Genomic DNA, 12500 nt, shown 5'->3' with positions numbered 1-12500 from the left:
ATAGTGTATATAATGTACTCAATAATATATAATATAACTCAATATTAGGAAGGTGTACAAAACATTAGGAACACCTTCCTAATATTGAGTTGTACCTCCCCCTTTTGCAGGGACTCTACAAGGTGTCGAAAGCGTTCCACAGGGATGCTGGCCCATGTTGACTCCAATGCGTGGTAGACCATGCTTGATACACACGGGAAACTGTGTTGCAGTTCTTGACACTTAAACCGGTGTGCCTGGCACCTACTACTTGTCCATTCATCCTCTGAATTGCACATATACACAATCCATGTCTCAATTGTCTCAAGGCTTAAAAATCTTTATTGAACCTGTCTCCTCCCCTTAATCTATACTGATAGGTGTGGATTTAACAAGTGACATCAATAAGGGATCATCGCTTTCGCCTAGATTCACCTGTTCCTAATGTTTTTTACACTCAGTGTATATACACACACACACATGCGCACACACACACACACACACACACACACATGCGCACACACACACACACACACACACACACACACACACACACACACACACACACACACACACACACACACACACACACACACACACATGGCTACATTATCCATCAACACACACACATCTCTAGTGAGAGTCTGACGTTATGACATCATGGTAGCATCAAACAGGAGTTATGCAACTCCACAAACACAGCCAGACAGAAACAGAGCAGTACTCCCAAACAGCATCAGCTTGTTAGAGAGAGAGAGAGAGAGAGAGAGAGAGAGAGAGAGGGAGAGAGAGAGAAAGAAAGAAAGAATTAGGCAACAGCAAATCCAATCCCTTTTAGACAACTTCCTGGGTAAAACGTTCCACTGCAATAGTGAAGGTGTAAACTTGGCAGTAGAAAATCTTAACAGTATATTTGACCTCTCAGCTTCCCTATCAAATCTAAAAATCTCAAATAGAAAACCAAAGAAAATGAACAACAATGACAAATGGTTTGATGAAGAATGCAAAAATCTAAGAAATAAATTGAGAAACCTGTCCAACCAAAAACATAGAGACCCGGAAAACCTGAGTCTACGCCTTCACTATGGTGAATCACTAAAACAATACAGAAATACACTACGGAAAAAGAAGGAACAGCATGTCAGAAATCAGCTCAATGTAATTGAAGAATCCATAGACTCTAACCAATTCTGGGAAAATTGGAAAACACTAAACAAACAACAACACGAAGAATTATCTATCCAAAATGGAGATGTATGGGTAAACCACTTCTCCAATCTTTTTGGCTCTATAACAAAGAATAAAGAGCAAAAACATATACATGATCAAATACAAATACTAGAATCAACTATTAAAAACTACCAGAACCCACTGGATTCTCCAATTACCTGGAATGAGTTACAGGACAAAATAAAAACCCTCCAACCCAAAAAGGCCTGTGGTGTTGATGGTATCCTTAATGAAATGATCAAATATACAGACAACAAATTCCAATTGGCTATACTAAAACTCTTTAACATCGTCCTTAGCTCTGGCATCTTCCCCAATATTTGGAACCAAGGACTGATCACCCCAATCCACAAAAGTGGAGACAAATTTGACCCCAATAACTACCGTGGAATATGCGTCAACAGTAACCTTGGTAAAATACTCTGCATTATCATTAACAGCAGACTCGTACATTTCCTCAATGAACACAATGTACTGAGCAAATGTCAAATTGGCTTTTTACCAAATTACCGTACAAAAGACCATGTATTCACCCTACACACCCTAATTGACAACCAGACAAACCAAAACAAAGGCAAAGTCTTCTCATGCTTTGTTGATTTCAAAAAAGCCTTCGACTCAATTTGGCATGAGGGTCTGCTATACAAATTGATGGAAAGTGGTGTTGGGGGTAAAACATACGACATTATAAAATCCATGTACACAAACAACAAGTGTGCGGTTAAAATTGGCAAAAAACGCACACATTTCTTCACACATGGTCGTGGGGTGAGACAGGGATGCAGCTTAAGCCCCACCCTCTTCAACATATATATCAACGAATTGGCGCGGGCACTAGAACAGTCTGCAGCACCCGGTCTCACCCTACTAGAATCCGAAGTCAAATGTCTACTGTTTGCTGATGATCTGGTGCTTCTGTCACCAACCAAGGAGGGCCTACAGCAGCACCTAGATCTTCTGCACAGATTCTGTCAGACCTGGGCCCTGACAGTAAATCTCAGTAAGACCAAAATAATGGTGTTCCAAAAAAGGTCCAGTCACCAGGACCACAAATTCCATCTAGACACCGTTGCCCTAGAGCACACAAAAAACTATACATACCTCGGCCTAAACATCAGCACCACAGGTAACTTCCACAAAGCTGTGAACGATATGAGAGACAAGGCAAGAAGGGCATTCTATGCCATCAAAAGGAACATAAATTTCAACATACCAATTAGGATCTGGCTAAAAATACTTGAATCAGTCATAGAGCCCATTGCCCTTTATGGTTGTGAGGTCTGGGGTCCGCTCACCAACCAAGATTTCACAAAATGGGGAAAACACCAAATTGAGACTCTGCATGCAGAATTCTGCAAAAATATCCTCCGTGTACAACGCAGAACACCAAATAATGCATGCAGAGCAGAATTAGGCCGATACCCACTAATGATCAAAATCCAGAAAAGAGCCGTTAAATTCTACAACCACCTAAAAGGAAGCGATTCCCAAACCTTCCATAACAAAGTCATCACCTACAGAGAGATGAACCTGGAGAAGAGTCCCCTAAGCAAGCTGGTCCTAGGGCTCTGTTCACAAACACAAACACCCCCCACAAAGCCCCAGGACAACAGCACAATTAGACCCAACCAAATCATGAGAAAACAAAAAGATAATTACTTGACACATTGGAAAGAATTAACAAAAAAACAGAGCAAACTAGAATGCTATTTGGCCCTAAACAGAGAGTATACAGTGGCAGAATACCTGACCACTGTGACTGACCCAAACTTAAGGAAAGCTTTGACTATGTACAGACTCAGTGAGCATAGCCTTGCTATTGAGAAAGGCCGCCGTAGGCAGACATGGCTCTCAAGAGAAGACAGGCTATGTGCACACTGCCCACAAAATGAGGTGGAAACCGAGCTGCACTTCCTAACCTCCTGCCCAATGTATGACCATATTAGAGACACATATTTCCCTCAGATCACACAGATCCACAAAGAATTCGAGAACAAATCCAATTTTGATAAACTCCCATATCTACTGGGTGAAATTCCACAGTGTGCCATCACAGCAGCAAGATTTGTGACCTGTTGCCACAAGAAAAGGGCAACCAGTGAAAAACAAACACCATTGTAAATACAACCCATATTTATGCTTACTTATTTTAACTTGTGTGCTTTAACCATTTGTACATTGTTACAACACTGTATATATTTAATATGACACTCGTAATGTCTTTATTGTTTTGAAACTTCTGTATGTGTAATGTTTACTGTTAATTCGTTTTGTTTGTTTCACTTTTGTGTATTGTCTACCTCATTTGCTTTGGCAATGTTAACACATGTTTCCCATGCCAATAAAGCCCCTTGAATTGAATTTAATTTAATTGAATTGAAAGAAAGAAAGAAAGAAAGAAAGAAAGAAGGAAAGAAAGAAAAAGAGAGCGAGAGAAAAAGAGAGAGCGAGAGACAGAGAGAGAAAGAGAGGAGGGGGGGAAGAGAGAGAGGGGAGGGAGAAAAAGAGCGAGAGAAAGAGGAAAGAGAGCAGGAGAGAGGAATAGAGAAAGGTAATAAGGCTAAAGATGTAAGGGTCCACTGAGGACAGTCTGAAGAGCCAACGCTATTAAAGGCTACCGAACTGCCCTGAGTACAAACCCAGCACAGCACCACTCCACAGACCGAAATGTAATTAAGCCTTGGCGTGTGTGTGTGTTATTTTCACTCTCTCATAACTTACTTAGAAGAGTCTTTCCGCAAATTTCAACATCAACTTAAAGTAAGAGCCGCTAATAAAAAGCCAATGTAAAGAGAGGGTTATACCTAGGTTGGGCTATACTCCCTTATAATAGATCACAGTACTGTGCAGGTCAAAGGTCATATGGTCTGTTGATACCTATAGTTGTATATCTACATGCCTTTGGGGCAATCTTGCCATTGTCATGGCACATATTGTGTTGGCCTATATGCAGAGTAGACAAACCTGCCCTGGATATTGGACAATAGAGTGTTTCTGTAGATTGTTGTTCATGGTAAAGGTCTTTAGACACCCTGTGACATACCTACAGGCCTGCTGAGATAGGTATGTGTGCTGGAGGACTAGTGATGTAAAAGGATATGACTGGTGATGTAAAAGGATAGGACTAGTGATTTAAAAGGATAGGACTGGTGATGTAAAAGGATAGGACTGGTGATGTAAAAGGATAGGACTAGTGATGTAAAAGGATAGGACTAGTGATGTAAAAGGATAGGACTAGTGATGTAAAAGGATAGGACTAGTGATGTAAAAGGATAGGACTAGTGATGTAAAAGGATAGGACTGGTGATGTAAAAGGATAGGATTAGTGATGTAAAAGGATATGACTGGTGATGTGAAAGGATAGAACTAGTGATGTAAAAGGATAGGACTGTTGATGTAAAAGGATAGGACTAGTGATGTAAAAGGATAGGACTAGTGATGTAAAAGGATAGGACTAGTGATGTAAAAGGATAGGACTAGGACTAGTGATGTAAAAGGATAGGACTAGTGATGTAAAAGGATAGGACTGGTGATGTAAAAGGATAGGACTAGTGATGTAAAAGGATAGGACTGGTGATGTAAAAGGATAGGACTGGTGATGTAAAAGGATAGGACTGGTGATGTAAAAGGATAGGACTGGTGATGTAAAAGGATAGGACTGGTGATGTAAAAGGATAGGACTAGTGATGTAAAAGGATAGGACTAGTGATGTAAAAGGATAAGACTAGTGATGTAAAAGGATAGGACTAGTGATGTAAAAGGATAGGACTAGTGATGTAAAAGGATAGGACTGGTGATGTAAAAGGATAGGACTAGTGATGTAAAAGGATAGGACTAGTGATGTAAAAGGATAGGACTACTGATGTAAAAGGATAGGACTACTGATGTAAAAGGATAGGACTACTGATGTATAAGGATAGGACTGGTGATGTAAAAGGATAGGAAGGTTAACATGCAGATCTGAAGGACCTGTCTTCTATTGTTAGGCTATTGTGAGGTGACCTTTCTAATGACCTTTGCAATGACCTTTATAATGACCTTGTAATGAGCTAATATGTACATTCACAGAGCGGTCACTTTGCAAACACACACAAACATGTTTGTTTTACTATCCTTGTGGGAACCAATCAATTGATTGCCATTCAAAATCCTATTTTCCCTCACCCTAACCTTAACCTAACCCTAACCTTAACCTAACCCTAACCTTAACCTAACCCTAACCTTAACCTAACCCTAACCTTAACCTAACCCTAACCTTAACCTAACCCTAACCTTAACCTAACCCTAACCTTTACTTGAATGTATTGAGTTTATTTTTAACAGAGACAGTCCACATTCATCAACTTTTCAGTAAAAGTGACTGTTTTAGCTAGCTAGCAAATGTTCAACCGCAGTCCCTGGGCAGGTTACTAAAAACAATTACAATAACAAACCTAAACCTTAACCTTAACCCCTAACCATAATCCTAACCCGAAACCTCACCCCCCAACCATAATTGTAACCCTAACCCTAAAACAAACCACTTGGCTAAAATAGCCTTTTTCCCTGTGGGGAGCGGCGAACTGTCCCCACTTGTCAGAACTGTCCTTGTTTTACTATCCTTGTGAGGACAAGGATATTAAAACATCCCAACACACAAACTGTCTCTGGATGTTAAGGCGTGTACATACTGTACATGACCCAGTTCTATTTTATCTCTCCCTGAAGAGAGGAGCCCATCCCTCCCGAAACACATAAAGGCTTTTAACAGTAATAAAGTGTTCTGTGTTCCCCTGGGAGAAGGTTCCCATGTTCCTCCAGCTGCCCTGACATCCACCGTCTGGACGATTAACATCATTACAGCATCAGCTCTCCTTCTCAATAAGACACAAACAGAAACAGAGACACACACACCTGCATGCATGCACTCACACACTCACTCACACACACACCTGCATGCATGCACTCACACACACACACACACACACTCACACACACACACACACACACACCTGCATGCATGCACTCACACACTCACTCACACACACACCTGCATGCATGCACTCACACACACACACTCACACACACACACACACACCTGCATGCATGCACTCACACAATCACTCACACACACACCTGCATGCATGCACTCACACACACACACTCACACACACACACACACACACACACACACACACACACACACACACACACACACACACACACACACACACACACACACACACACACACCTGCATGCACTCACTCACACACTCACTCACTCACTCACACACACACACACACACACACCTGCATGCACTCACTCACACACTCACTCACTCACACACACACACACACACACACACGCCTGCACTCACTCACACACTCACACACTCACTCACTCACACACACACACACACACACACACACACACACACACACACACACACACACACACACACACACACACACACACACACACACACACACACACACACACACACACACACACACACCTGCATGCACTCACTCACATACTCACTCACTCACTCACTCACTCACTCACACACACACACACACACACACACACACACACACACACACACACACACACACACACACACACACACACACACACACACACACACACACACACACACACCTGCATGCATGCACTCACACACACAGTCACTCACAAACACACCAGCCGGATATTTTTTATTTAACCTTTACTTCACTAGGCAAGTCAGTTAAGAACAAGTTATTATTTACAATGATGGGCTACCCCAGCCAAACCCTAACCAGGACGATGCTGGGCCAATTGTGCGCCGCCCTATGGGATACACTAGAAATGGACTTCGGTTTCGGACGTTTGAAAAGGTCCTGAGAATGTGGATATCTGCCTTCCTAGGCGCTCACCCCCCAAAAAAAAAAGATTATCCAACACTGGGCGCAAACTCGTGATACTCAGAGTCAAAGCGCGCTGCTCAGACCACTGCCTCCACAGTTCACAATGCTCTTGCAAGACGGGGGAATACTTAATTATATTTTGTTGGAGTAGCGAGTCGTTCTTAATTATTTTGTTTTAAGCCCTCCCCAAACCATAGACCTAACCTTAACTACTCTGAATGAAAGGAAAAATCCACCCAAAAACACTAATTCCTTTATTAACACTAATATTTGAAACAATATTTTTTGGTCAACAAATGTTTCATTTTGTCGTTATAATAAGGTTGGAAGCAACATGGAAAATCGTTGTGGAAATCTGTTGCAGCTCAAGTCGACTACAAAATCCATGAAGAAAATGTTTTGCTATCCCAGACTGTAACATGTTCCGGGATTCTTCCGATGGCATTGAGGAATACACCAGTCACTGGCTTTATCAATAAGTGCATCGAGGACGTCGTCCCCATAGTGACTGTATGTACATACCCCAACCAGAAGCCATGGATTACAGGCAACATTCGCACTGAGCTAAAGGGTAGAGCTGCCGCTTTCAAGGTGCGGGACTCTAACCCGGAAGCTTACAAGAAATCCTGCTATGCCCTGCGACGAACCATCAAACAGGCAAAGCGTCCTGCCCTAAAAACTATCAAAGACCACAGCCGCCCCAGTCATTGACTGTTCTCTCTACTACCGCACGGCAAGCGGTACCGGAGTGACAAGTGTAGGACAAAAAGGCTTTTCAACAGTTTTTACCCCCAAGCCATAAGACTCCTGAACAGGTAATCAAATGGCTACCTGAACTATTTGTATTGTGTTCCCCCCAACCACTATTTTTACTCTGCTGCTACCCTCTGTTTATCATATATGCATAGTCACTTTAACTATACATTCATGTACATACTACCTCAATTGGGCCGACCAACCAGTGCTCCCGCACATTGGCTAACCGGGCTATCTGCATAGTGTCCCACCCACCACCCGCCAACCCCCTCTTTTACGCTACTGCTACTCTCTGTTCATCATATATGCATATGCACCTTAACCATATCTACATGTACATACTACCTCAATCAACCTGACTAACTGGTGTCTGTATGTAGCCTTGCTACTTTTATAGCCTCGCTACTGTATATAGCCTTTCTTTTTACTGTTGTTTTATTTCTTTACCTACCTATTGTTCATCTAATGCCTTTTTGCACTATTGGTTAGAGCCTGTAAGTAAGCATTTCACTGTAAGGTCTACTACACCTGTTGTATTCGGCGCACATGACGAATAAATGTTGATTTGATTTGATTTGAAACCCACAATACAATGCTCTCTATGGGCTAGCTGGCTAGCTAGCTAGCTCTGTAGCTAACTAGCAAACGTAGCTACACACAATAATAGCAAAGACAATATCAGCATGTAACATAGCTAGTTAGCTGTAAAATCACCTAAACAAACTGCACTATGAATTTAGGAGTCTACAATCTCACAATGTTCAACCTGCAGATCGATGTGCCTCACAGAGTGAAGTCTAAAATTTGCAACGGCAGATATACTTTTGAGAAGATGGGAAGCATTGCCTATGCTACGTCAATGGGCTCCGCGGTGTATTCTGGGCGATTCTGGTACAAGTAGTGGTGTCCTTCAACATTGCAAATATTTTCTGAGATGTGAGATAATTAACTTGCTGTCTGTAGTATCGTATAGTTTTTGAATGGTGACATTATGTACAGTACCAGTCAAAGGTTTGGACAGACCTACTCATTTAAGGGTTTTTCTTTACTTTACTATTTTCTACATTGTAGAATAATAGTGAAGACATAAAAACTAGGAAATAACACAAAGGGAATCATGTAGAAACCAAAAAAGTGTTGAACAAATATTTATTTGAGATTTGAGATTCTTCAAAGTAGCCACCCTTTGCCTTGATGACAGCTTTCCACATTCTTGGCATTCTCTCAACCAGCTTCACCTGGAGTGCTTTTCCAACAGTCTTGAAGGAGTTCCCACATATGCTGAGCACTTGTTGGCTGCTTTTCCTTTACTCTGCTGTCCAACTCAATTCTGTTGAGGTCGGATGATTGTGGAGGCTAGGTAATTTGATGCAGCACTCTCCATCTTGGTCAAGTAGCCCTTACACAGCCTGGAGGTGTGTTTTGGGTCATTGTCCTGTTGAAAAACAAATGATAGTCCCACTAAGTGCAAACTAGATGGGATGGCGTATCGCTGCAGAATGCTGTGGTAGCCATGCTGGTTAAGCGTGCCTTGTTTTCTAAATAAATCACTGACAGTGTCACCAGCAAAGCACCATCACACTGTCACACCTCCTCCTGCTTAGGGGTTAGAGCATTGGGCCAGTAACCGGAAGTTTTCCATGTTGACTGACCTTCATGTCTTAAAGTAATAATGGACTGTCATTTCTCTTTGCTTATTTGAGCTGTTCTTGCCATAATATGGACTTGGTATTTTACCAAATAAGGCTCTTCTGTATACCACCCCTACCTTGTCACAACACAACTGATTGGCTCAAACTCATTAAGAAGGAAAGAAATTCTACAAATGAGCTATTAAGAAGGCACAACTGTTAATTGAAATGCATTCCAGGTGACTACCTCATGAAGCTGGTTGAGAGAATGCCAAACGTGTGCAAAGCTGTAATCAAGGCAAAGGGTGGCTACTTTGAAGACTCTCAAATATAACATATCTTTTGATTTGTTTAACACTTTTTTGGTTACTACATGATTCCATGTGTGTTATTTCATAGTCTTCACTATTATTGGACAATGTAGAAAATGGTCAAAATAAAGAAAAATCCTGGAATGAGTAGGTGTGTCTAAACTTTTGACTGGTACTGTACTTTCGAGGAAAATAGGCAAGTTTCTCGACATATACATTGACTTTGAGAAGGGATTGTATGACGATTAGCTTAGCAACCGCGTGACACAGCATGACAATGTGAACAGGATTGGTCGACAGTCTGCTGGATGGGGCATTATACGTTCCTTCATTCATTGGATTCCTATTTCCTTTCTATAATAACTCTGACAACTGCACCATGCAATGCACCGTGGACTAAAGAAGGAGACAAATAGGAAAAATGTGCTAGACCCTCAGTTAAATTACATATTTCTCGAGGTAGAAATATTGCAAAAATTTCGAGAGAAGAAATCCTCCCGAGTTATGACCAGTATGACCTCCTCTGAGTTATCGGCCGGTATTAAAATCTGACATGTATGATAGACATTATTTGCGATCTAAAATTCGTATTCCTATTAACTTCTAGTGTAGTGAGAGAGACTTTATCACGGTGCTACGTCATACCGGATGGGTTTCTGCCTGCTTGAACACCAATAACCCACATGAAAATATGAAATGACCCAGGGAAAAGATAGAACATCACTCAGAGATGTACAAAAACTGTTTAACATTCAAGATCGGTGAACCTTCCCTTTACTGCCAAAACAGTTAACTTTGTAGTTGTTTCTGTTTTAACCCTGTAACCACACAGAATCAACCCCGTAACCACGCATTATTATGGTCAAATATAAATGTTCATTCATAATACATCGAATCTCGAAGGGAAACTTTGAGATCTTGTTGCTCACACACACATGCACACATTTAATTCAAACACACTCCCCTCTCTCTCTCTCTCTCTCTCTCTCTCTCTCTCTCTCTCTCTCTCTCTCTCTCTCTCTCTCTCTCTCTCTCTCTCTCTCTCTCTCTCTCTCTCTCTCTCTCTCTCCCCCCCTCTCTCTCTCTCTCTCTCTCTCTCTCTCTCTCTCTCTCTCTCTCTCTCTCTTTCATTCTCTCTCTCTCCCTCAGCCTTTCTCTCTCTCTCTCTGTCTCTCTCTCTCTGTCTCTCTCTCTTTCATTCTCTCTCTCTCTCCCTCCCTCCCTCTGCCTTTCTCTATCTCTCTCTCGCTCTCTCTCTCTCTCTCTCTCTCTCTCTCTCTCTCTCTCTCCCTCCCTCTGCCTTTCTCTATCTCTCTCTCTCTCTCTCTCTCTCTCTCTCTCTCTCTCTCTCTCTCTCTCTCTCTCTCTCCCTCCCTCTGCCTTTCTCTCTCTCTATCTCTCTCTCTCTCTCTCTCTCTCTTTCTCTCTCTCTCAATTCAATTCAAGGGGCTTTATTGGCATGGGAAACATATGTTTACATTGCCAAAGCAAGTGAAGTAGATAATTAACAAAAGTGAAATAAACAATACAAAAGTAACAGTAAACAAGTTTCAGAGCAATATGCACATTTCACATGTCATATTATGTCTATATACAGTGTTGTAATGATGTGCAAATAGTCAAAGTAAAAATGGAAAAAACTAAACATAAATATGTGTTGTATTTACAATTATGTATGTTCTTCACTGGTTGCCCTTTTCTTGTGGCAAAAGATCACAAATATTCCTGCTGTGACGGCACACTGTGGAATTTCACCCAATAGATATTGGAGTTTATCAAAATTTGACATGTTTTGGAATTCTTTGTCGGCCTGTGTAATCTGAGGTAAATATGTGTCTCTAATATGGTCATACAATTGGCTGGAGTTTAGGAAGTGCAGCTCCGTTTCTAACTCATTTTGTAGACAGTGTGCACATAGCCTGTTTTCCCTTGAGAGCGAGGTGTACCTATGGCGGCCTCTGTCGATAGCAAGGCCATGCTCACTGAGTCTGTACATAGTCAAAGCTTTCCTTAATTTGGGGTCAGTCACAGTGTTCAGGTTTTCTGCCACTGTGTCCTCTCTGTTTAGGGCCAAACAGCATTTTAGTTGGCACTGTATTTTTGTACATTTTTCCAATGTGTCAAGTAATTATCTTTTTGTTTTCTCATGATTTGATGGGTCAAATTGTGTTGCTGTTGCTGTTCTGGGGCTCTGTGGGGTCTGTTTGTGTTTGTGAACAGAGCCCCAGGACCAGTTTGCTTAGGGCACTCTTCTCCAGGTTCATCTCTCTGTAGGTGATGGCTTTGTTGTGAAAGGTTTGGGAATCACTTCCCTTTAGGTGGTAGAATTTAAAAGCTCTATTCTGGATTTTGATAATTAGTGGGTATCGGTCTAATTCTGCTCTGCATGCATTATTTGGTGTTTACGTTGTACACGGAGGATGATTTTGCAGAATTCTGCATGCAGAGTCTCAATTTGGTGTTTCTCTCTCTCTCTCTTTCTCTCTCTCATACACTCACCATGATGTTTGTTCAAACACTGAGCACCATTAACTGGTGTCATGTCTGTGTCAAATCATTGACAAATGTATTAGCGCAAGTAGGCCAAACTAAATGTATGTCATTTCTACAGGCAATAGAGAGGAATATCACTCTGAGTGAAAGATAATGGAGAACAAGGGTAGAATGGAGGAACAGAGTTGAGACTCATAGCATCAGAGAGTGA

The 12500-nt window shown here is 41.6% G+C and overlaps 1 protein-coding gene across 5 annotated transcripts in view; it reads left to right on the top strand.

Moving 5' to 3' along the window:
• The window catches only part of LOC129820755 (interleukin-1 receptor accessory protein-like 1-B), a 473510-nt gene that overhangs the window by 312180 nt on the left and 148830 nt on the right, over positions 1–12500 (top strand). The window lies entirely within an intron of this gene.

This window comes from Salvelinus fontinalis, chromosome 23 (assembly GCF_029448725.1).
Source record: "Salvelinus fontinalis isolate EN_2023a chromosome 23, ASM2944872v1, whole genome shotgun sequence".
NCBI classification, from domain to species: Eukaryota; Metazoa; Chordata; class Actinopteri; order Salmoniformes; family Salmonidae; genus Salvelinus; species Salvelinus fontinalis.
This window is presented reverse-complemented; position numbering and strand designations above follow the sequence as displayed.